The sequence below is a fragment of the Drosophila sechellia genome, unplaced genomic scaffold (genome assembly GCF_004382195.2).
Source record: "Drosophila sechellia strain sech25 unplaced genomic scaffold, ASM438219v1 U_237, whole genome shotgun sequence".
Taxonomy (NCBI): Eukaryota; Metazoa; Arthropoda; class Insecta; order Diptera; family Drosophilidae; genus Drosophila; species Drosophila sechellia.
Window position 1 is genome coordinate 65,134 of NW_022611179.1, and position 18,793 is coordinate 83,926.

Here is an 18,793-nt window from a genome sequence, read left to right on the forward strand (position 1 = left end):
CTTCGACTTGCTCATTGATTCTATTTTCTCTCAAGGTTTTTATTGCTTTTTTTAGTCGATTTTCAGCAGCTTTTAGTTTAGCTTTGTCCTCGTCCGTTCTAGTAGCTTTAAAAACTCTGCTTAGTGTTCGTTTTTCCTCCAGCAGTCTGCTTGTGGTTTCGTCCAGTGCTAGGGTATGACTTTTTCTGTTGGCTTGCCCATGCCTTCTTCTGGAGTTTTCAGGTGTTCTTAGGGTGGGAGTTGATTCCGCAACCGAGTCCTTTATGTTTTTCATGAAGATATTTATGGCGTCGTTTATATCTTCTGCTACCCTTATCTCAGTGTTTAATAGTACCTTTCTTTCCAGGACTTTCTTAAAAAGCTCAATGTTAGTGTTTTTCTTGAGGATATTGTGGTTTTGTTTTTGCAAGGAGAGAGTGTTTATATCTAGGTTTATCTCTAGTAATATGGGAAGATGGTCTGAGGATAGATCCGCCCTTGAAGAAATTCTTTTTTCAAATCTGCCAAGCCCTTTACAAATGGAGAAATCTATTGCTGACGGGTTTTTCCTTGTGTCGTGCGGGAAATGTGTCGCACAGCCAGTAGCAATGATCTCAGCCAAGGAGTCAGCTTGAACTGCTTCGAAGAGTGCGGCGCCACGTTGACAGGCGCGTATACAGCCCCATTGCCTATGTTTTGCATTCCAGTCGCCACATAGGATGAACTTAGACTGTCCTCCCAAAGTTTTCTCAGCAAAATTGAGAACGTCAGTAAAATGGTGGGACAACCACTTTGGTGAGGGCGGACAGTAGACAGATGCTATTACTATCATTTCGCTGCGTCTGTTGTTGTCTGGCAGCAAGACTATTGGTGCACTCTGTATGCATTCTTTTTCAATTGGTTTTAAGGCCATATGTCGGATACTGCTGTTTACTATAGTGGCGACTCCTCCTCTCTTGCTAGAGACAGGATTTTGGGCTAAGTATGTGAAGAATCCTGGCAGCTCTAGTTTGGTGGATTTGTTGTCAAGTCTGGTTTCAGTGACTATGACTATGTGAGCATCAATATTTACGATGAACAGCTTGAGCTCATCTAATTTATTGTTAATCCCACCAGCATTCCAGAAAGCGATTTTAAGTATATTCCTGTTTCCCGTCTGAGCCATAAGAGACGTCACTTTCTGATGATACTAGAAAGAGCGTTTACACAAAGATTGGATCCCGGAAAGGATTTTTTGGAGATTTTGGACAATATTTTCTTTGATTTAGTAGGCTGGTGACGATTTCTAGGAGGTTGTTTAGCTTCTTTTCCATCCCTTCAATGCGATTTAAAATGTATTGCTCCTGACTAGGCTCCTTGGATCCGTAATTAGGGATATCTTCAGCTGTTGGGGGTGGGCGGAAGTGGGTGAGATGTGTGTTGGCCGGGTTTAGGACGCTATTAGGGTTTTTCCTGCTTTCTTCTAGAGAAGCCAGGACCTTTTTGCTAGTTGTCGGCGGGCTTGTTTCTTTCCTCAGTTTCTTGTCCAGATTCTTCATTCTATTTAGGCGTTTGCTTATAGATATATTTCTTTGCGTCATCTTTACTTGTCTTATTTTAGCAGGCATTTTAGTGTTGTTTACGGTGCGTGGGGCGGCGTGTGTGTAGGGCTGTTTATTGCGGGACGTTTGTAGGTGCGTGGGTTTTTGGTAGGGCTGTTTATTGCGGGGCGTCTGGAGGTGCGTGGGTTTTGGGTAGGGCTGTTTATTGCGGGGCGTCTGGAGGTGCGTGGGTTTTGAGTGTAGGGATTGGATTTTGTTAATGGATAGTCTTTGCTTTGCTTCTTGGAAAGCAGGACATCCTTTATAGCTGCTTACGTGACTTCCATTACAATTTGCACAAACAGCCGGAAGGTTTTTGGGTTTGGTGCATGAAACCGTGGCGTGCAGTTGGCCACATTTCATGCATTTAAACGGGTTTCTGCAATAATTCCTTGTGTGTCCAAAACACTGGCAGCGATGACATTGCGTAGGATCCTTTGATACCCGTTTCCTTTCAACCTTGACTCTTTGTCCTCCCAGGGATTTTAATAGCAGGACCTTGAGATGGCTGCCGTCAGCCTTGGGTACAACTTCAACCTCATGAATGCGCATAGGATTTTTTGTGTCCCTAAACTGCATTGCCCTGATAAGTTTTGTAGCTATACCGATATCTTGTAGTTGGCTTTCAATCCATTTGGTCGGGGTTGACTGATGGAGATGCCTAATTACAATTTGGAAGCCTTTTTCACTCTTTGGCTGGTGGGAGTGGAGTGGTATGTTTGCCTCAAGGAGAACATTCTGAATTGCATTGTAGGCATCCATTGTTTTAGCTTGGATTCTTATGTTGTTGCCGAGTTCAGCTTTGGTGGTAAAGCTATTGACCCCGGCTTTATAATTTAACTTTTCTATTAGCGGAATAATCTGCTGAATGTTTGTCAAGAAGATAGATGGTGGTTTCCTGCTAGCTGGAATCGTTTTCCAGGGCGGTAGGTCGGGGTTAGCTGCTGTGTTTGAGGGACTAGTGACTGGGGCTGTGTCCATTTCAGCTGACTTCTGCAAAGATTCTCTTCTCGAGTCTTGCCGAATTTTAATAGCTGCTTTACTTTTGAATATGGGTGTTTCAGTGGGTAGATTCGTGACACCCAGATCATCGTCAGAGAAATCGTCGCGTATTCTAACCTTTTTGTTTGAGGTTTGAATTTGGCCCTCGTCAAGACAGTCCCCACGGCGCTTCCCAGGAGTTTTGGGAGAAATCAGTGTTTTTGTTAGGTTTTTTCTAGCTGCACTCAGTGAGCGTCCGAGGGCGGCAGAGTCATGTTTTGCGTGGAGTAAATTTTGCATTGGAGTTGGTGAGCGTTTTGCATTTTCTCTAGCCAACTCTGCAAAAGTTTTGACGGGAAAAATGTTCTGAGAAGCTGTGGGTTTGCCTGCTTGAGTGACAGCACTGATAGCTGTGACAACACTGATTGCTGTGACGTCACTGATTTCTGGGCCTGGGTTTGAGTCTTGGGCGGAAAGGGATGCGCTTACGGCGGGCTTTATTGGACGTAAGTATGTGTCGGAGGGAGAAGCTTCTTTGGCGGTTTTTGATGATTTGGTTGCATTGGTGTAATTATGTTGTGTGGGTATGTTTATAAGTACTTTGGCGGGAAGCAGGTTTTGTGTTGCTATGTGTTTGTCTGTGTGGGTGTGTGTCTTGGCTGCAATGGTAGGTATTTGCTTTATGGTGAGGGGTGGCGGGTTTTTGGCGGCCTGTGCTGGCTTTGTTTCACGTAAGTATGTGTGGGAGGGAGAAGCTGCTTTGTCGGTTTTTGATGCTGTGGTTGCATTATTGTCGTTGTGTTGTGTGGGTGAGTTTATAAGTGTTTTGGCGGGAATAAAGTTTTGTGTTGTTGTGTGTTTGTTTGTGTGGGTGAGAGTCTTGGCTGCTATGCTCGCTGCTGCTATTGCTGGGTTTTTGGCGGGTTGTGTTGGCTTGGTTTCACATAAGTGTGAATGTGAAGAGAGGTTTATTTGACCGGTTTTTGGTGATGTGGTTGCATTAGTGTCGTTATATTGTGTGGGTGAGTTTATATGCCTTTTGGCGGGAAAGAGATTTTGTGACGCTGTGGGCTTGTCTGTGTGGGTGTGTGTCTTGGCTGTTTTGTTTGTGTATTGCGTTTGGGTGATGGGTGAAGAGTTTTTGGCGGGCTGTGCTGGCTTGTTTTCAAGTAGTTGTGAGTGAGAATAAATTCTTTTAGCGGTTTTTGATGCTTTGGTTGCATTAATGTCGTCATCTTGTGTAGGTGTGTCTACATGTGTTTTGGCGGGAAGAATTTTCTGGGTTTCTGTAGCTGTGTCTGTGTTAGTGGGTGTTTTAGTTGCAGAGTTTGGGCTTGAATCTTTGGTAGTGGGCGATGGTTTGGCGGGTTTTATCGGCTTGGTATTGCATAAGGGTGTGTGTGTGGGAAGAATTATTCTAGCTGTTTTCGCTGCTTTCTCTGTGTTGAGTGCACTGGCGTCATCGTCTTGTGTTTTACTTTGTAGGTGGAGGTACGGAGACAGAATGAATTCTGTTCCGCATCCACAACTTTATTTTGCCTTTGATTACAATAAATGCAATATGTAGGTACAATAATTTGAATTTTTGAGTTTAACATAGCATGGGGTGAGTTTTTGGGGCTTGGACATAGTTAGTTAGTATTAATTTTAAGTTAGTATTTTGTAGGCAAGGATTTCAGACATTGACATGATTGGTAACATTATCAGCTTGCATGTTTGTTTACATTTTTAAAATGAAATTATTTTGCAATAAACATTAAAATTTTAGACTAACATTGTTTTATTTGTTTCTTTTCAGGTACCCCCATCAGAAGGACAGGAGCACCGCGTCGCAGAGAGCCTCAGGAGTCATCACAGGTAAGTTTTGTTGCATTTTGGCGGTGGTCTGTTGCGGCCGCTGGAAGTGGGCAACTTGCAACAAGTTGCAGGTGATTTATTCTCAGCTGCGTCATCCCACGCAGCCGTCGTTTGGTGAAGATCCGATTATATCGTCAATGGCAGCTTTATGCAATTGTTTAGTGAGTTTGTTTGTATTGCAGATGCGTATTGCCGGTCGTCAGGAAGAGTTGCGAAGAGTTGTCCAGCGCAGCCGTCATTGCGTTTTTATTGAGCTGCTGGCATTATGGTCGTGGAGTTCGTCTCGTGGCAGAGAAGTCGTCTGTGGGGATTGTAGTTCGGACAATCACCGAAGGAAGCCAGGTGCGTCGCGTCTTGTGGCCATAGCTTCAGGATTGGTTGCTTGGGGCCGCCGATTCGAGATTTGTTGCAGAGAGCCGCCGCAACGAGATTGCCATGGAAATGGATGTAAAAATAGAAATTGGTAAGTATAATATTTGTTATTTGATGATTGCATTAATTTTTGTTGTTTCAGGTACATTGAGTGGAATTTAATTTAAGGTAAGTATTATAATTGTGTATATTTGTTTATATAATTGCGTTTGTTATTGTTTTTCAGGTACTTATGGGGGAAGCTAGTCTGGGGTGAATATTGCATTGCGTTTATAATTGCGTTGATTTTTTGCTTTTCAGGTACGTTTTGTAGGGGCTAAATTGGAGGCCCTTGTCATTGTGTTATTGCGGCTGGAGTGCCGCGATTTTGGAGTCATCAAGTTTGCAATTAGATAAGTATTATATTATACATATATATTTCCCAGTAATAGCTTGTGTTCCCTTGTTTCAATAGTTGGAGTCTTGGAAGCTGGAGCTGCATGCTTGACGTCAGCAGGATGGAGCCGTCTGTTATCGTCTGCTACTTTGTCTGTCCGGTTTGTTATTATTTATGTGTCCTTGAGTAGTTTTTGTATCGCATTCTTATTTATTTTCTTTTCGTTGCAGGTTAGGAGAGAATTCGTCGAAGATACAGAACTGATGAGAATAATACAATTTAAGGACAAGTTTTTTCAGCATATTGATGTGGCAGCTGCGCCACGCAAATGATCCTTATTTATGCTTTGGCATCAGGAGAAGGAGACGGCATCATAAAATTGTCAACTTTTTGTGTTTAAAATCGCGAAAGTTGGCGATTTAGTTTTGCTTTTGCGGTGCCTGTCTCATGATTTACGTGCGCATAGTCGGCAGGGTGAGGTCGCATTTTTTGTATCTGCTGGTTTGCCTGTCAGGTTTGCAATTTTCTGTGTGTCCTTGAATAATTTTGTATTATATTCTTATTAATTTTCCTTTCCTTACAGATTATCAGGAAATCATTGAAAATACAGTAATGAGGAAATTTATACAATTTGGATAAGGATTTTAATTCTTTTTAATATGATGTCGGCTCCGGGATAGTGATCCTTTTTTGTGCAGTGGCATCAGGAGGTGGACACGGCGTCTTAGGATTATTAATTTTTTGTGTTTATAATCGCGAAAATAGGCGATTTCGTTTTGTTTTTGCGACGCTCGCCACCTCTTGTCAGTTGCTTTAGATGTGGAACAGCAGTTGGTTGTGGTCAAGTAGGTAAGTGCATTTGATTGTTTTGTTTAGTTTGTTTATGGTTAATTGTTTTATTTTTAGGTTTTAGCGTCAGCTCTTGTAGGCGCTCGTCGATCTGGATTTTGAGAGTAGCAGGAAGGATGGATTTTGCAGCTCCGCGCTGGGTGCCTTGGTCGAAGCGTAGGCAGCTTTTGTGGCCCGTCTTTTGCAGCGCTGCATTGCAGGTAGATTGCATCGGTGATGAGGGATACTGTCAGGGACCGTGTGGCGAGAAAGTTCAGGTAAGTGACGTTGTGCATGAATTGCTGCAGCGAGTCGCCTTTTATTCATCATGTTTCTGCCACGCTAATCCTTTTTATATCGATCTACCGATTTTTCTTTTATGTCCTGGTTGATTTTCTCCTCATCGTTTCTTCAGGATCAGCTGGAGTGCGTTGTCTTGGGCTTGTTCATCCGGGTGCGTTGAGGTGAGAGCATTGTTTATATTTTATTGCTGTTATTTACTTGTATTTGTATTCCAGGAAAATTAAGCTGAGTCGAGGAAGGTGGTGACCGTGCACGAGTTTGGGAGCTGACTGGAGTGCGCTTTTCCATCGGATATAGATATCGTTAATATATTTATAAATAGATGTAGATTTAATTGGATGTGTCCATGTCCAGATTATTGTTTCTTCCTTGTATGATTAAGGCCATTAAAATGTCAATTTTCTTCTCTAAGTTGTCGACTCTATTTGCTAGGTTTGTTGTGTGGTCGTCCGAGAAGCCTTTTTGTATGTATGGATTGGAGTTTCTTGGCGATGGTGTGGCTACATCAATAACTCTTGGTTTGAAACTAGCTCTGGCAGCTCTGCTGGTGGTCGGAGGGCTGTCATTGCTAGCTTGCATGGGATTTGAGTTACCTTTTTCAGGTTCCTGGTCATTTTCTTCACTCCTTTGTTTTCGGAGCATGTCCTGGTAATTTTCCAGATGTCTTTGCGCTGGATTGCTTGTCCTGGATACCAGTCTTAGCTTTGCGTTGTGTTTTGAGGTTGTCCTACCCTTTTTGGGTATCTTGTTAATATTTCGGCGCCATTTATTCAGCCGGGTTTGAATGGCAGTGTCGTGGGAAGAAAAACGTGGCCTTCTGTCGTTCATATTTTGACGGAAGGGATTTAATACCGACTTTCTGGCAGCCTCCTGGCGGGCTTCAGCGATTGATCTGCTCAGGATTGCTGAGCTATGTGGTAGCCGAGGGGTGTTATTGCGTGGAGGAGGGCCCTGACGTCTATAAAAATTTTTAGTTGCGTCTTTAATTGTACGTATTTTGTTTGTGTCAATGTTGTTAGCCGCAAGCTTTTGTTTTTCTGCCTTGTAAACTGGGCATCCCTTGTATGCACTAATGTGCTCTCCAGAGCAGTTGACGCAGGTAGCAGGGGTGGTTCTTGGCTTGGTGCAACAGGATGACAGGTGGTCGCCAGCGCATTTCATGCATCTTGGTGGCCTCATGCATGAGTTCTTGGCATGCCTGAAGCCCTGGCATCTGTAGCATTGGACCGGCTCCCGTGTCCTGTTTTTCCTTTCAATATCCACTTTTTGTCCACCGATTTGTTTGAGTGAGATAATTTTGTCGTGACTGCCGTCCTTGGCCATGACGATCTCCACTTCAAACATGCGCATGGGGCCGCCTGTAGCCGGATTCGTCATATTTCTGACGAAGCGCGCGGTGAATCCGAGTGTCAGCAACTCCTTGACAATCCACGAGCATGGAGTGGAGTGGTGGAGATGTCTGATTACTATTCGGAAGCCCCTCTCAGACTTTGGCTGGTTAGTGAATAGAGGAAAGCCGTTTGCTATAAGGACATCTTTGATTTTGTGGAAGGCGGTCATGTCCTTGGCCTGAATCCTGATCCCGTTCCCTTCAGTTGCCCTGGTAGTGTAGCTGGAGACTCCTGCTGTATAGTTTAGCTTTTCCAGGAGCGGGACAATTTCTTTGACGTCGTCAACGAGTATGGGTGGCGCTCTGCAGCTTAGTGGCATGAGTTTCCAAGGTGGCAGCTCAGCATCTGTATTTTGAGGGGGTGCCGTCGTTGCGCTGCGTGCAGGAGCATTGGTGCTGCAGGGTAACGGCTGGTGTGAGAGTCGATTCCTAGTTTTGGATTCCTCATATACAGATTTGGCTGCCTTGCTTTGGAAAACGGGTGTGGTGAGGGGTGGGAAAATGCTGGGAGACTTGAAATTGGTGGTCACGCATAAACGTTTATTTGGCGTCTTAAAACTGTGGCAGTCCAGGTCGTCATTAGTCCTCTTGGCCGGGGTTTTCGTAGTTGGAGCCGGAACTGAAGGTGCCACAAAGATTGGACCTGTTCCAGCAACCACTTCCGAGAAACTCATGGGCTGCTCGTTTGGGCTCTTGGACGGTGATTTAAATAAGTCCCGCTTGGCAGCTGGCCGACTAAGGGTGCGAGCTTTTGCTAAATTCCCCACAGTGGGCATGGATCTATTGTTGGGTAATTTTAATTTTAAATCGCCCTGAGCATCAGGGCGTAAAGAAGCACTCCTTTGGTGAGGGGAAATGCTTCTTTTCCCAGTATTTATGGAGAGATTGGTTGGTTTCTTGCTTAAACTAAGCTTAGAAGCAACCGGCTTGTGGTTAAAGATTGACCAGAAAGCATTGACAGTTGTACTAGGTCTTTCCTCCTGCTTGCTTTCGTTAATTTGTATAAGTGGTGGAGCAATTTCACCACTGTCAATATCATTGGCTTTGTTGAGTTTGGTTTTTGAATTGGCAAGCGCGGGAGATTTAGAGCAGCTTTCTAAATTTGTTTCGGTGGCTTTATTTATTTGCGTGTGTGTATCAGAAGGAGGGGAAGAGGCATAAAGTCCGATTTTGGTGGATGAGCTCAGATTTTTCTCTGAGCTGTCGGTGTGTGGGAGAGAGGGGAAATTTCCCATAGCGTCGCTCGGTTTGGCGCCTCTTAATTCTATGTCCGTATTAGTGGCTGCAGCTGCATTAGTGCAGGTCGCTGTGGTGGATGTGAACTCTCTTTGAGTAGCGTCGGTGTTTGTGGGTGCGGTTGTATTTGTGTGAGTCGTTGAGGGGAGTGAATTTCGCTTATGTGTTTGTGAAGAGAATGGAGGAGAAGAAGGCGATTTCCCCTTCGAGATGCTGCTTTTGGCGCCAACATTGGCTGCAGCAGTATTGGTAATCGAGAGGGGGTCTCTTTGGGCATTTTTGGCATTTATATTCTCTTTCATATTTAGAGAAAGGGAATTAAAGAAATTCATGGCTACCCAAGAAGAGTTAATTGGGCTTTTCTTTTGTTTTAAAGGCAATTTCTTCTGGTTAATATTGGTCGTTTTAACCAGGGAATTGCCAGACCCGTGAGACATAGGCGAAATATTTACGTGAATAGGGGAAGATCGCTCGCTAGAGGTAATTGAAAGTACCTCGTCTTCAGAGAAAAGGTGGTCAGAACTGGACATTTTTGATTTTTATTATATTTAAAAATTTAGGCGATAATTATAGTGGTATAAATACCCTGGATCTTTTATTTAAATGTGTTCTCCAGTTTTATCGTTTCCTTGCTTTCGAATTTCTCCTTCTCTTCTAAGATTTCTCCGGGTGTGCTTTCTTCCTTTCTCTCGGCGTTTCTTCTCCTTCTTTCCTTTGGTTGAAGCGGCGTCTTTTCGCGGTTGCACAATTACTGTTTTATTGTTCGTTTTCGTTAGACCACTGAATGTTAATTGTTGTCGCGGTTTATTACTTTGCAACCGGAAGACAATTTATAACAAATAATATGTCTATTGACGAAACGAATTTAGTTAACTTTGCGCGTGAGAGTAAAAGGCAGGCGAAGCGCGTTTGTTTTAATTAAATAATTTAATTTAATTGTTTATTGATTTATTTATTTAATTTATTTTATTTATTTATTTAAATTATTTTATTTAATTTTTCTTTTTTTTTTAACTTTTTAACATTTCATTTTTATTTTTATTTTTTTTAACATTTCAGGTGGAGGTACGGAGACAGAATGAATTCTGTTCCGCATCCACTACTTTATTTTGCCTTTGATTACATTTTATGCAATATATAGGTACAATAATTTGAATTTTGAGTTTAACATAGCTTAGGGTGAGTTTGGGGCTTGGACATAGTTAGTATTAAATTATAGTTAGTATTATTGTAGACTTGGATTTCAGACAATGACATGGATTGGTAACATTATTGACTTGCATGTTTAGTTTACATTTTTAAAATAGAATTATTTTACAATAAACATTAAAATTTTAGGCTAACATTGTTTTATTTATTTCTTTTCAGGTACCTCCGCCAGAAGGACGGAAGCACCGAGTCGCTGGGAAGTCTCAAGAGTCATCACAGGTAAGATTTGTTGCATTTTTGCAGTGTTCTGTTGCGGCCGCTGGAAGTGGGCCACTTGCAACAAGTATGTCCGGCCGGTGTTGCAGGTTATTTGTACTCGGTTTTAGCATTCCTCGCCACGGTCGTTTAGTGAAGGTAAGTTGTATCGTCAGTGGCTAGAATTTAATCCCACGCGGCTGTCATTGCGTTTTTGTAGAGCTGCTGGCATTATGATGGTGGAGTTCGTCTCGTGAAGTCGTCAGTGAAGATTGTAGCTCGGTCTATCACCGAGAGAAGCCATATGCGCCGCATCTTGTGGCCGTAATCGCCAGGAGTGGCAGTTTGGGGCCGCCGGTTCAAGGTTTGTTGCAGAGGGCCGCCGCAACAAAATAGGCATGGAAATGGATGCAAAAATAGTATATGGTAAGTATTATATATGCTATTTGTTAATTATGATTGCATTAATTTTAGTAGTTTCAGGTACATTGAGTGGAATTTAATTTAAGGTAAGTATTGTGTTTGTGTATATTTGTATTTATAATTGCGTTTGTTATTGTTTTTCAGGTACTTAAGGAGGAAGCTAGTCTGGGGTGAGTATTGTATTTGCTTTTATAATTGCGTTGATTTTAATTTTATTTTTGCTTTTCAGGTACATTTTGTAATAGCTAGTTTGGAGGACCTTTGTTATTGTGCTATTGGAGCTGGAATGCCGCGGTTTTGGAGTCATCAAGTTGCAATTAGATAAGTATTATATTTTAAATATATATTTCCCAGTAATAGCTTGTGTTCCCTTGTATCATTAGTTGCAGTCTTGGAAGCTGGGGCTGCGTGCTTGACATCATCAGGTTGGAGCTGTCTATTAGCATCTGCTGCTTTGTCTGTCCGGTTAGTTATTGTATGTATGCTCTTGAGTTATTTTTGTATCGAATTATTGTTTATTTTCCTTTTATTGTAGGTTAGCGGAGAGATCGTTGAAGATACGATACTGAGGAGAAATATTCATTTTAAGGACGAAATTTGCAGCTTATTAATGTGGCGTCAGCTCCGCGCTGGTGATCCTTGTTAATGCAGTGGCATCCGGAGGTGGAGACGGCGTTTTAGGGTTATTAATTTTTTGCGTTTGTATTCGCGAAAATTGACGATTTCGTTTTATTTTTGCGTTGCCCACCTCCTCTTGTCGGATGCATTAGATGTGGATCAGCAGTTGGCTGTGGTCAAGTAGGTAAGTGCATTTGATTGTTGTTTAATTTGTTAATGATTAATTGTTTTATTTTTAGGTTTTAGCGTCAGTTCTTGTAGGCGCTCGTCAGTCTGAGTTTTGAGAGAGATTGGAGGCAGACAGAAGTGCGCTTTTCCATCAGATAAAGATGAAGATGTCGTTTTAATAGATATAAGTATTTGTAAGTTTAATTGGATGTATCCATGTCAAGATTGTTGTCTCTTCCTTGAGTAATTAATGCCAATAAAATGTCGATTTTCTTTTCTAAATTGTCGACTCTAATTGCTAAGTTTCTTGTGGGGTCGTCCGATAATCCTTTTTGTAAGAAATGATTGGAGTTTCTTGGCGATGGTGTGGCTACATCAATAACTCTTGGTTTAAAACTAGCTCTGGCAGCTTTGCTGGTGGTCGGAGGGCTGTCATTGCTAGCTTGCATGGGATTTGAGTTACCTTTTTTAGGTTCATGGTCATTTTCTTCACTCCTTTGTTTTCGGAGCATGTCCTGGTAATTTTCCAGATGTCTTTGCGCTGGATTGCTTGTCTTGGATACCAGTCTTGGCTTTGCATTGTTTTTTGAAGTTTTCCTACCCTTTTTGGGTATATTGTTTGAGTTTCGGCGCCATTTATTCAGACGCATCTGAATGGCAGTGTCATGCGAGGAAAATCGTGGCCTTCTGTCGTTAATATTTTGTCGGAAAGGATTTGACATTGACTTTCTGGCTGCCTCCTGGCGAGCTTCAGCGATTGATCTGTTCAGGATCGCTGAGCTGTGTGGCAGCCGTGGGGTATTATTGCGTGGAGGAGGGCCTTGACGTCTATAAATGTTGTTCGTTGCGTCTTTAATTGTTCGTATTTTATTTGCGTCAATGTTGTTGGCCGCAAGCTTTTGTTTTTCTGCCTTGTAAACGGGGCATCCCTTGTATGCACTAATGTGCTCTCCAGAGCAGTTGACGCAGGTAGCGGGGGTGGTTCTTGGCTTGGTGCAACAGGATGACAGGTGGTCGCCAGCGCATTTCATGCATTTTGGTGGTCTCATGCACGAGTTTTTGGCATGCCTGTAGCCCTGGCATCTGTAGCATTGGACCGGCTCCCGTGTCCTGTTTTTCCTTTCAATATCCACTTTTTGTCCACCGATTTGTTTGAGTGAGATAATTTTATCATGACTGCCGTCCTTGGCCATGACGATCTCCACTTCAAACATGCGCATAGGGCCGCCTGTGGCCGGGTTCGTCATATTTCTGACGAAGCGCGCGGTGAATCCGAGTGTCAGCAACTCCTTGACAATCCACGAGCATGGAGTGGAGTGGTGGAGATGTCTGATTACTACTCGGAAGCCTCTCTCGGACTTTGGCTGGTTAGTGAATAGAGGAAAGCCGTTTGCTATAAGGACATCTTTGATTTTGTGGAAGGCGGTCATGTCCGTAGCCTGAATCCTGACCCCGTTCCCTTCAGTTGCCCTGGTAGTGTAGCTGGAGACTCCTGCTGTATAGTTAAGTTTTTCCAGGAGCGGGACAATTTCTTTGACGTCGTCAACGAGTATGGGTGGCGCTCTGTAGCTTTGTGGCACAAGTTTCCAAGGTGGCAACTCAGCATCTGTATTTTGAGGGGGTGCCGTCGTTGCGTTGAGTGCAGGAGCATTGGTGCTGCAGGGTAACGGCTGGTGTGAGAGTCGGTTCCTGGTTTTGGATTCCTCATATACAGATTTGGCTGCCTTGCTTTGGAAAACGGGTGTGGTGAGAGGTGGAAAAATGCTGGGAGATTTAAAATTAGTAGTCATGCATAATCGTTTATTTGGCGTCTTGAAACTGGAGTAGTCCAAGTCGTCGTTTGTCCTCTTGGCCGGAGTTTTCGTTAGAGGAGCCGGAACTGAAGGTGCCACAAAGGTTGGACCTGTTCCAGCAACCACTTCCGAGAAACTCATAGGCTGCTCGTCTGGGCTCTTGGACGGCGATTTAAATAAGTCCCGCTTGGCAGCAGGCCGACTGAGGGTGCGAGCTGTTGTTAAATTCCCCACAGTGGGCATGGATTTATTGTTGGGTTTTGATTTTAAATCACCCTGAGCATCAGGGCGTAAAGAAGCACTCCTATGTTGCGGGGAAATGCTTCTTTTCCCAGTATTTACAGAGCGAATGGTGGGTTTCTTGCTTAGGCTGAGTTTAGAAATGTCTGGCTTAGGGTTAAAAATAGACCAAAAAGCGTTGACTGTTGTACTAGGCCTTTCCTCCTGCTTGCTTTCGTTAATTTGTATAAGTGGTGGAGCAATTTCACCACTGTCAATATCATTGTTGGGTTGGGTTTTTGAATTGGCAAGCGCGGGAGATTTAGAGTAGCTTTCTAAATTTGTTTCGGCAGCTTTATTTATTTGCGTGTGTGTAAAAGAAGGAGGGGAAAAAGTATTAAGTCCAATTTTGGTGGATGAGCTGGGATTTTTCTCTGCGCTGTTGCTGTGTGAGAGAGAGGGGAAATTTCCCATAGCGTCGCTCGGTTTGTCGCTTCTTAAATCTGTGTCCGTATTAGTGGCTGCGGCTGCATTAGTGCGGGTCGCTGAGGTGGATATGGACTCTCTTTGAGTATCGTCGGTGTTTGTGAGTGCGGCTGTATTTGTGTGAGTCATTGTGGGGAGTGAATTTCTTTTGTGTATTTGAGAAGAGAATGAAGGAGAAGACGGCGATTTCCCCTTCGAGATGCTGCTTTTGGCGCCAACATTGACTGCAGCAGTATTAGTGATCGAGAGGGGGTCTCTTAGGGCATTTTTGGCATTTATATTCTCTTTCGTATTCTGAGAAAGGGAATTAAAGAAATTAAAGGCTACCCAAGAGGAGTTTTTTGGGCTTTTCTTTTTATTTGTGTGCAATTTCTTCAGGTTAATATTGCCGGTATTAACCAGGGAATTGCTAGACCCGTGAGACATAGGCGATATATTTAAATGAATAGGGGAAGATCGCTCGCTAGAGGTTATTGAAAACACCTCGTCTTCAGAGAAAAGGTGGTCACAGCTGGACATGTTTATTTTTTATTTTATTAATATATATTATTTATAATAAAAAATTAAAATATTACGATAGATTGTGGTGGTATAAATACCCTTGATTTTTGATTTAATGATTTCTCCAGTTTTTCGTTTTTTTTTTGCTTTGGAATTCCTCCTTCTCTTCGATAATTTCTCCAGGTGTAATTTCCTTCCTTTATATCTGCTTTTCTTCTCCTGGTTTTCTTCGGTTGGGGCGGCGTCTTTTCGCGGTTTATTTCGCGGTTGCACTATTACTGTTTATTAATTCGTTTTCTTTAGACCACTCAATGTTAATTGTTGTCGCGGTTTATTACTTTGCGGCCGGAAGACAATTTATAACAATTAATTTGTCTATTGACGAACGAATTTTGTTAAGTTTGCGCGTGAAAGTAATAGGCAAGCGAAGCGCGTTTGTTTTAATTAAATATTTTTAATTTAATTGTTTATTAATTTATTTATTTAATTTATTTTATTTGTTTATTTTTTACTTTGTAGGTGGAGGTACGGAGACAGAATGAATTCTGTTCCGCATCCACAATTTTATTTTGCCTTTGATTACAATAAATGCAATATGTAGGTACAATAATTTGAATTTTAGAGTATAACATAGCATGGGGTGAGTTTGGGGCTGGACATATTTTAGTATTTAATGTTAAGTTAGTATTTTTCTTTGTAGGCTTTAGATTATAACAGTGACATGGGCTGGTAACATTATCATATGCTTGTTTTGTATACATTTTTTTTTAAAATGAAATTATTTGCAATAAACATTAAAATTTTAGACTAACATTGTTTTATTTATTTCTTTTCAGGTACCCCCACCAGAAGGGCAGGAGCACCGCATCGTTGAGGGCCTCAGGAGTCATCACAGGTAAGTTTTGTTGCATTTTGGCAGTGGTCTGTTGCGGCCACTGGAAGTGGGCCATTTGCAACAAGTATGTCCGGCCGGCGTTGCAGGTTAGTAGTTCTCGGTTTCAGCATCCCTCGCCGCGGTCATTTGATTAAGGTAAGTTGTATCGTTAGTGGCAAGAATGTAATCCCACGAAGCTGTCATTGCGTTTATATAGAGCTGCTGGCATTATGATGGTGGAGTTCGTCTCGTTGTGGCAGAGAAGTCGTCAGTGAGGATTGTGGCTCGATCTATCACCGAATGAAGCCAGGTGCGCCGCGTCTTGTGGCCATATCGTCGGGATTGGCAGCTTGGGGCCGCCAGTTCGAGATTTGTTACAGAGGGCCGTCGTAACGTTATAGGCATGGAAATGGATGCAAAAATAGTATTTGGTAAGTATTATATATGTTATTTGTTTTTTATGATTGCGTTAATTTTTGTTGTTTCAGGTACATTGAGTGGAAATTAAATTAAGGTAAGTATTATATTTGTGTATATTTGTTTATATGATTGCGTTTGTTATTGTTTTTCAGGTACTTAAAGGAAGCTTGTCTGGGGTGAGTATTGAGTATTTTTTATAATTGCGTTGATTTTGTTTTTGCTTTTCAGGTACGTTTTGTAAGAGCTGGTTTGGAGGACCTTTGTTATTGTGCAATTGCAGCTGGGATGCCGCAGATATGGAGTCATCAAGTTGCAATTAGATAAGTATTACATTTTAAATATAAATTTCCCAGTAATAGCTTGTGTACCCTTGTTTCAATAGTTGGAGTCTTTGAGGCTGGAGCTGCGTGCTTGTCGTCAGCAGGATGGAGCAGGCTAATAGTATCTGCTACTTTGTCTGTCCGGTTTGTTATTATTTATGTGTCCTTGGGTAATTTTTGTATCGCATTCTTATTTAATTTCCTTTCATTACAGGTTAGCGGAAAATTCGTTGAAGATACAGAACAGAGGAGAAATATGCAATTTAAGGACATGTTTTGCAGGATGTTGGTGTGGCATCTGCGCCACGCAATTGCTCTTTATTTATGCAATGGCGTCAGGAGATGGAGACGGCATCATAAAATTGTCGGTTTTTTGTATCTATAATCGCAAAAGTTAGCGATTTTGTTTTGCTATAGTGAGGCCCGTCTCCTGATTTACGTGCGCATCATCGGCAGGATGAGGGCGAATTTTTGTATCTGCTGGATTGCCTGTCAGGTTTGCAATTTTCTGTGTCTTTGATTAATTTAGTATTATATTTTTATTAATTTTCCTTTCTTTATAGGTTGTCGGGAAGTCATTGAGAAAACGGTATTGCGGAGATTTATACAATTTGGAGACGGATTTTAATTCATTTTAATATGAAGTTAGTTCCGGGATAGTGATCCTTGTGAGTGCAGTGGCATCAGGAGATGGAGACGGCGTTGTAAGGTTGTCAGTTTTTTGTGTTTATAATCGCGAAAGGTGGCGATTTTGTTTTTCTTTTGCGGAGCCGGTCTTCTCTTGATGGTTGTGTTGGATCACCAGTTGGCTCTGGTTATTGAGGTAAGTGCTTTATTTATTTGTTTTGTTTATTTTCTTATTGGTTAATTGATTTGTTTTCAGGTTTTAGCGTCAACTAATGTAGGCGCTCGTCGATCTGGAAGATTATCAGAGTAGCAGGAAGGATAGATTTTGCTGCTCCGCGCAAGGTGCCCTGATCGGAGCATAGGCAGCTTATATGGCCCGTCAATTGCAGCGCAGCACTGCAAGTAGATTGTATCGGTGATAAGGGATACTACCAGGGACTGTGTGGCGAAGAAAGTTCAGGTAAGTGACGTTGTGCATAAATTTTTTTACATTTCAGGTGGAGGTACGGAGACAGAATGAATTCTGTTCCGCATCCACTACTTTATTTTGCCTTTGATTACATTTTATGCAATATATAGGTACAATAATTTGAATTTTGAGTTTAACATAGCTTGGGGTGAGTTTGGGGCTTGGACATAGTTAGTATAAATTATAGTTAGTATTTTTGTAGACTTGGATTTCAGACAATGACATGGATTGGTAACATTATTGACTTGCATGTTTAGTTTACATTTTTAAAATGAAATTAATTTACAATAAACATTAACATTTTAGGCTAACATTGCTTTATTTATTTCTTTTCAGGTACCTCCGCCAGAAGGACGGAAGCACCGAGTCGCTGGGAAATCTCGGGAGTCATCACAGGTAAGTTTTGTTGTAAGTTGGCTGTGGTCAGTTGCGGCCGCTGGAAGCGAGTCACTTGCAACATGTTGCAGGTGATTTGTTCTCATCTGCGGCATCCCACGCAGCCGTCGTTTGGTGAAGATCCGTTATATCGTCAATGGCAGTTTTATGTAATTGTTTAATGAGTTCGTTTGTATTGCAGATGCATATTGCCGGTCGTCAGGAAGAGGAGTTGCGAGTTGTCCAACGCAGCCGTCAATGCGTTTTAATTGAGCTGCTGGCATTATGGTCGTGGAGTTCGTCTCGTGGCAGAGAAGTCGTCTGTGGGGATTGTAGTTCGGACAATCACCGAAGGGAGCCAGGTGCATCGCGTCTTGTGGCCATAGCTTCAGGATTGGTTGCTTGGGGCCGCCGGTTCGAGATTTGTTGCAGAGAGCCGCCGCAACGAGATTGCCATGGAAATGGATGTAAAAATAGAATTTGGTAAGTATAATATTTGTTGGTTGTTATTTGATGATTGCATTAATTTTTGTTGTTTCAGGTACATTGAGTGGAAATTAATTTAAGGTAAGTATTATATTTGTGTATATTTGTTTATATAGTAGCGTTTGTTATTGTTTTTCAGGTACTTAAGGAGGAAACTAGTCTTGGGTGAGTATTTATTGATTTAATAATTGCGTTGATTTTTGCTTTTCAGGTACGTTTTGTGAGGGCTAAGTTGGAGGCCCAGGTGCGCCGCGTCTTGTGGCCGTATCGCCAGGAGTGGCAGCTTGGGCCGCCGGTTCGAGGTTTGTTGCAGAGGGCCGCCGCAACTAAATAGGCATGGAAATGGATGCAAGAATAGTATTTGGTAAGTATTATATATGCTATTTGTTAATTATGTTTGCATTAATTTTTGTTGTTTCAGGTGCATTGAGTGGAATTTAATTTAAGGTAAGTATTATTTTGGTGTATCTTTGTTTATATAGTAGCGTTTATTATTGTTTTTCAGGTACTTTAGGACGAAACTAGTCTTGGGAGTATTTATTGCTTTTATAATTGCGTTGATTTTTTGCTTTTCAGGTACGTTTTGTGAGGGCTAAGTTGGAGGCTCTTGTTATTGTGTTATTGCAGCTGGAATGCCGCAATTTTGGAGTCATCAAGTTTGCAATTAGATAAGTATTACATTTTAAATATAAATTTCCCAGTAATAGC

At 42.1% G+C, this 18,793-nt stretch overlaps 4 long non-coding RNA genes across 5 annotated transcripts; all 4 read left to right on the plus strand.

Moving 5' to 3' along the window:
• The first annotated feature begins 10,862 nt into the window (after positions 1-10,862).
• Positions 10,863-11,797, plus strand: LOC116802852. Of its 2 annotated transcripts, XR_004363200.1 has the most exons (4): positions 10,863-10,899; positions 10,959-11,204; positions 11,265-11,531; positions 11,587-11,797. It is a non-coding gene; the product is annotated as an uncharacterized LOC116802852 (long non-coding RNA). The 2 variants fall into 2 exon arrangements; XR_004363199.1 differs by lacking the exon at positions 10,863-10,899 and having other exon boundaries at positions 10,902-11,204.
• Positions 11,798-15,282: 3,485 nt separating this feature from the next.
• Positions 15,283-15,975, plus strand: LOC116802856. The gene is made up of 3 exons (XR_004363204.1): positions 15,283-15,819; positions 15,877-15,902; positions 15,961-15,975. It is a non-coding gene; the product is annotated as an uncharacterized LOC116802856 (long non-coding RNA).
• Positions 15,976-16,280: 305 nt separating this feature from the next.
• LOC116802853 lies at positions 16,281-17,223 on the plus strand. Its single transcript, XR_004363201.1, has 3 exons — positions 16,281-16,624; positions 16,692-16,951; positions 17,012-17,223. It is a non-coding gene; the product is annotated as an uncharacterized LOC116802853 (long non-coding RNA).
• Positions 17,224-18,065: 842 nt separating this feature from the next.
• On the plus strand, positions 18,066-18,445 carry LOC116802857. The gene is made up of 3 exons (XR_004363205.1): positions 18,066-18,082; positions 18,141-18,166; positions 18,225-18,445. It is a non-coding gene; the product is annotated as an uncharacterized LOC116802857 (long non-coding RNA).
• The last annotated feature ends 348 nt before the right edge of the window (positions 18,446-18,793 follow it).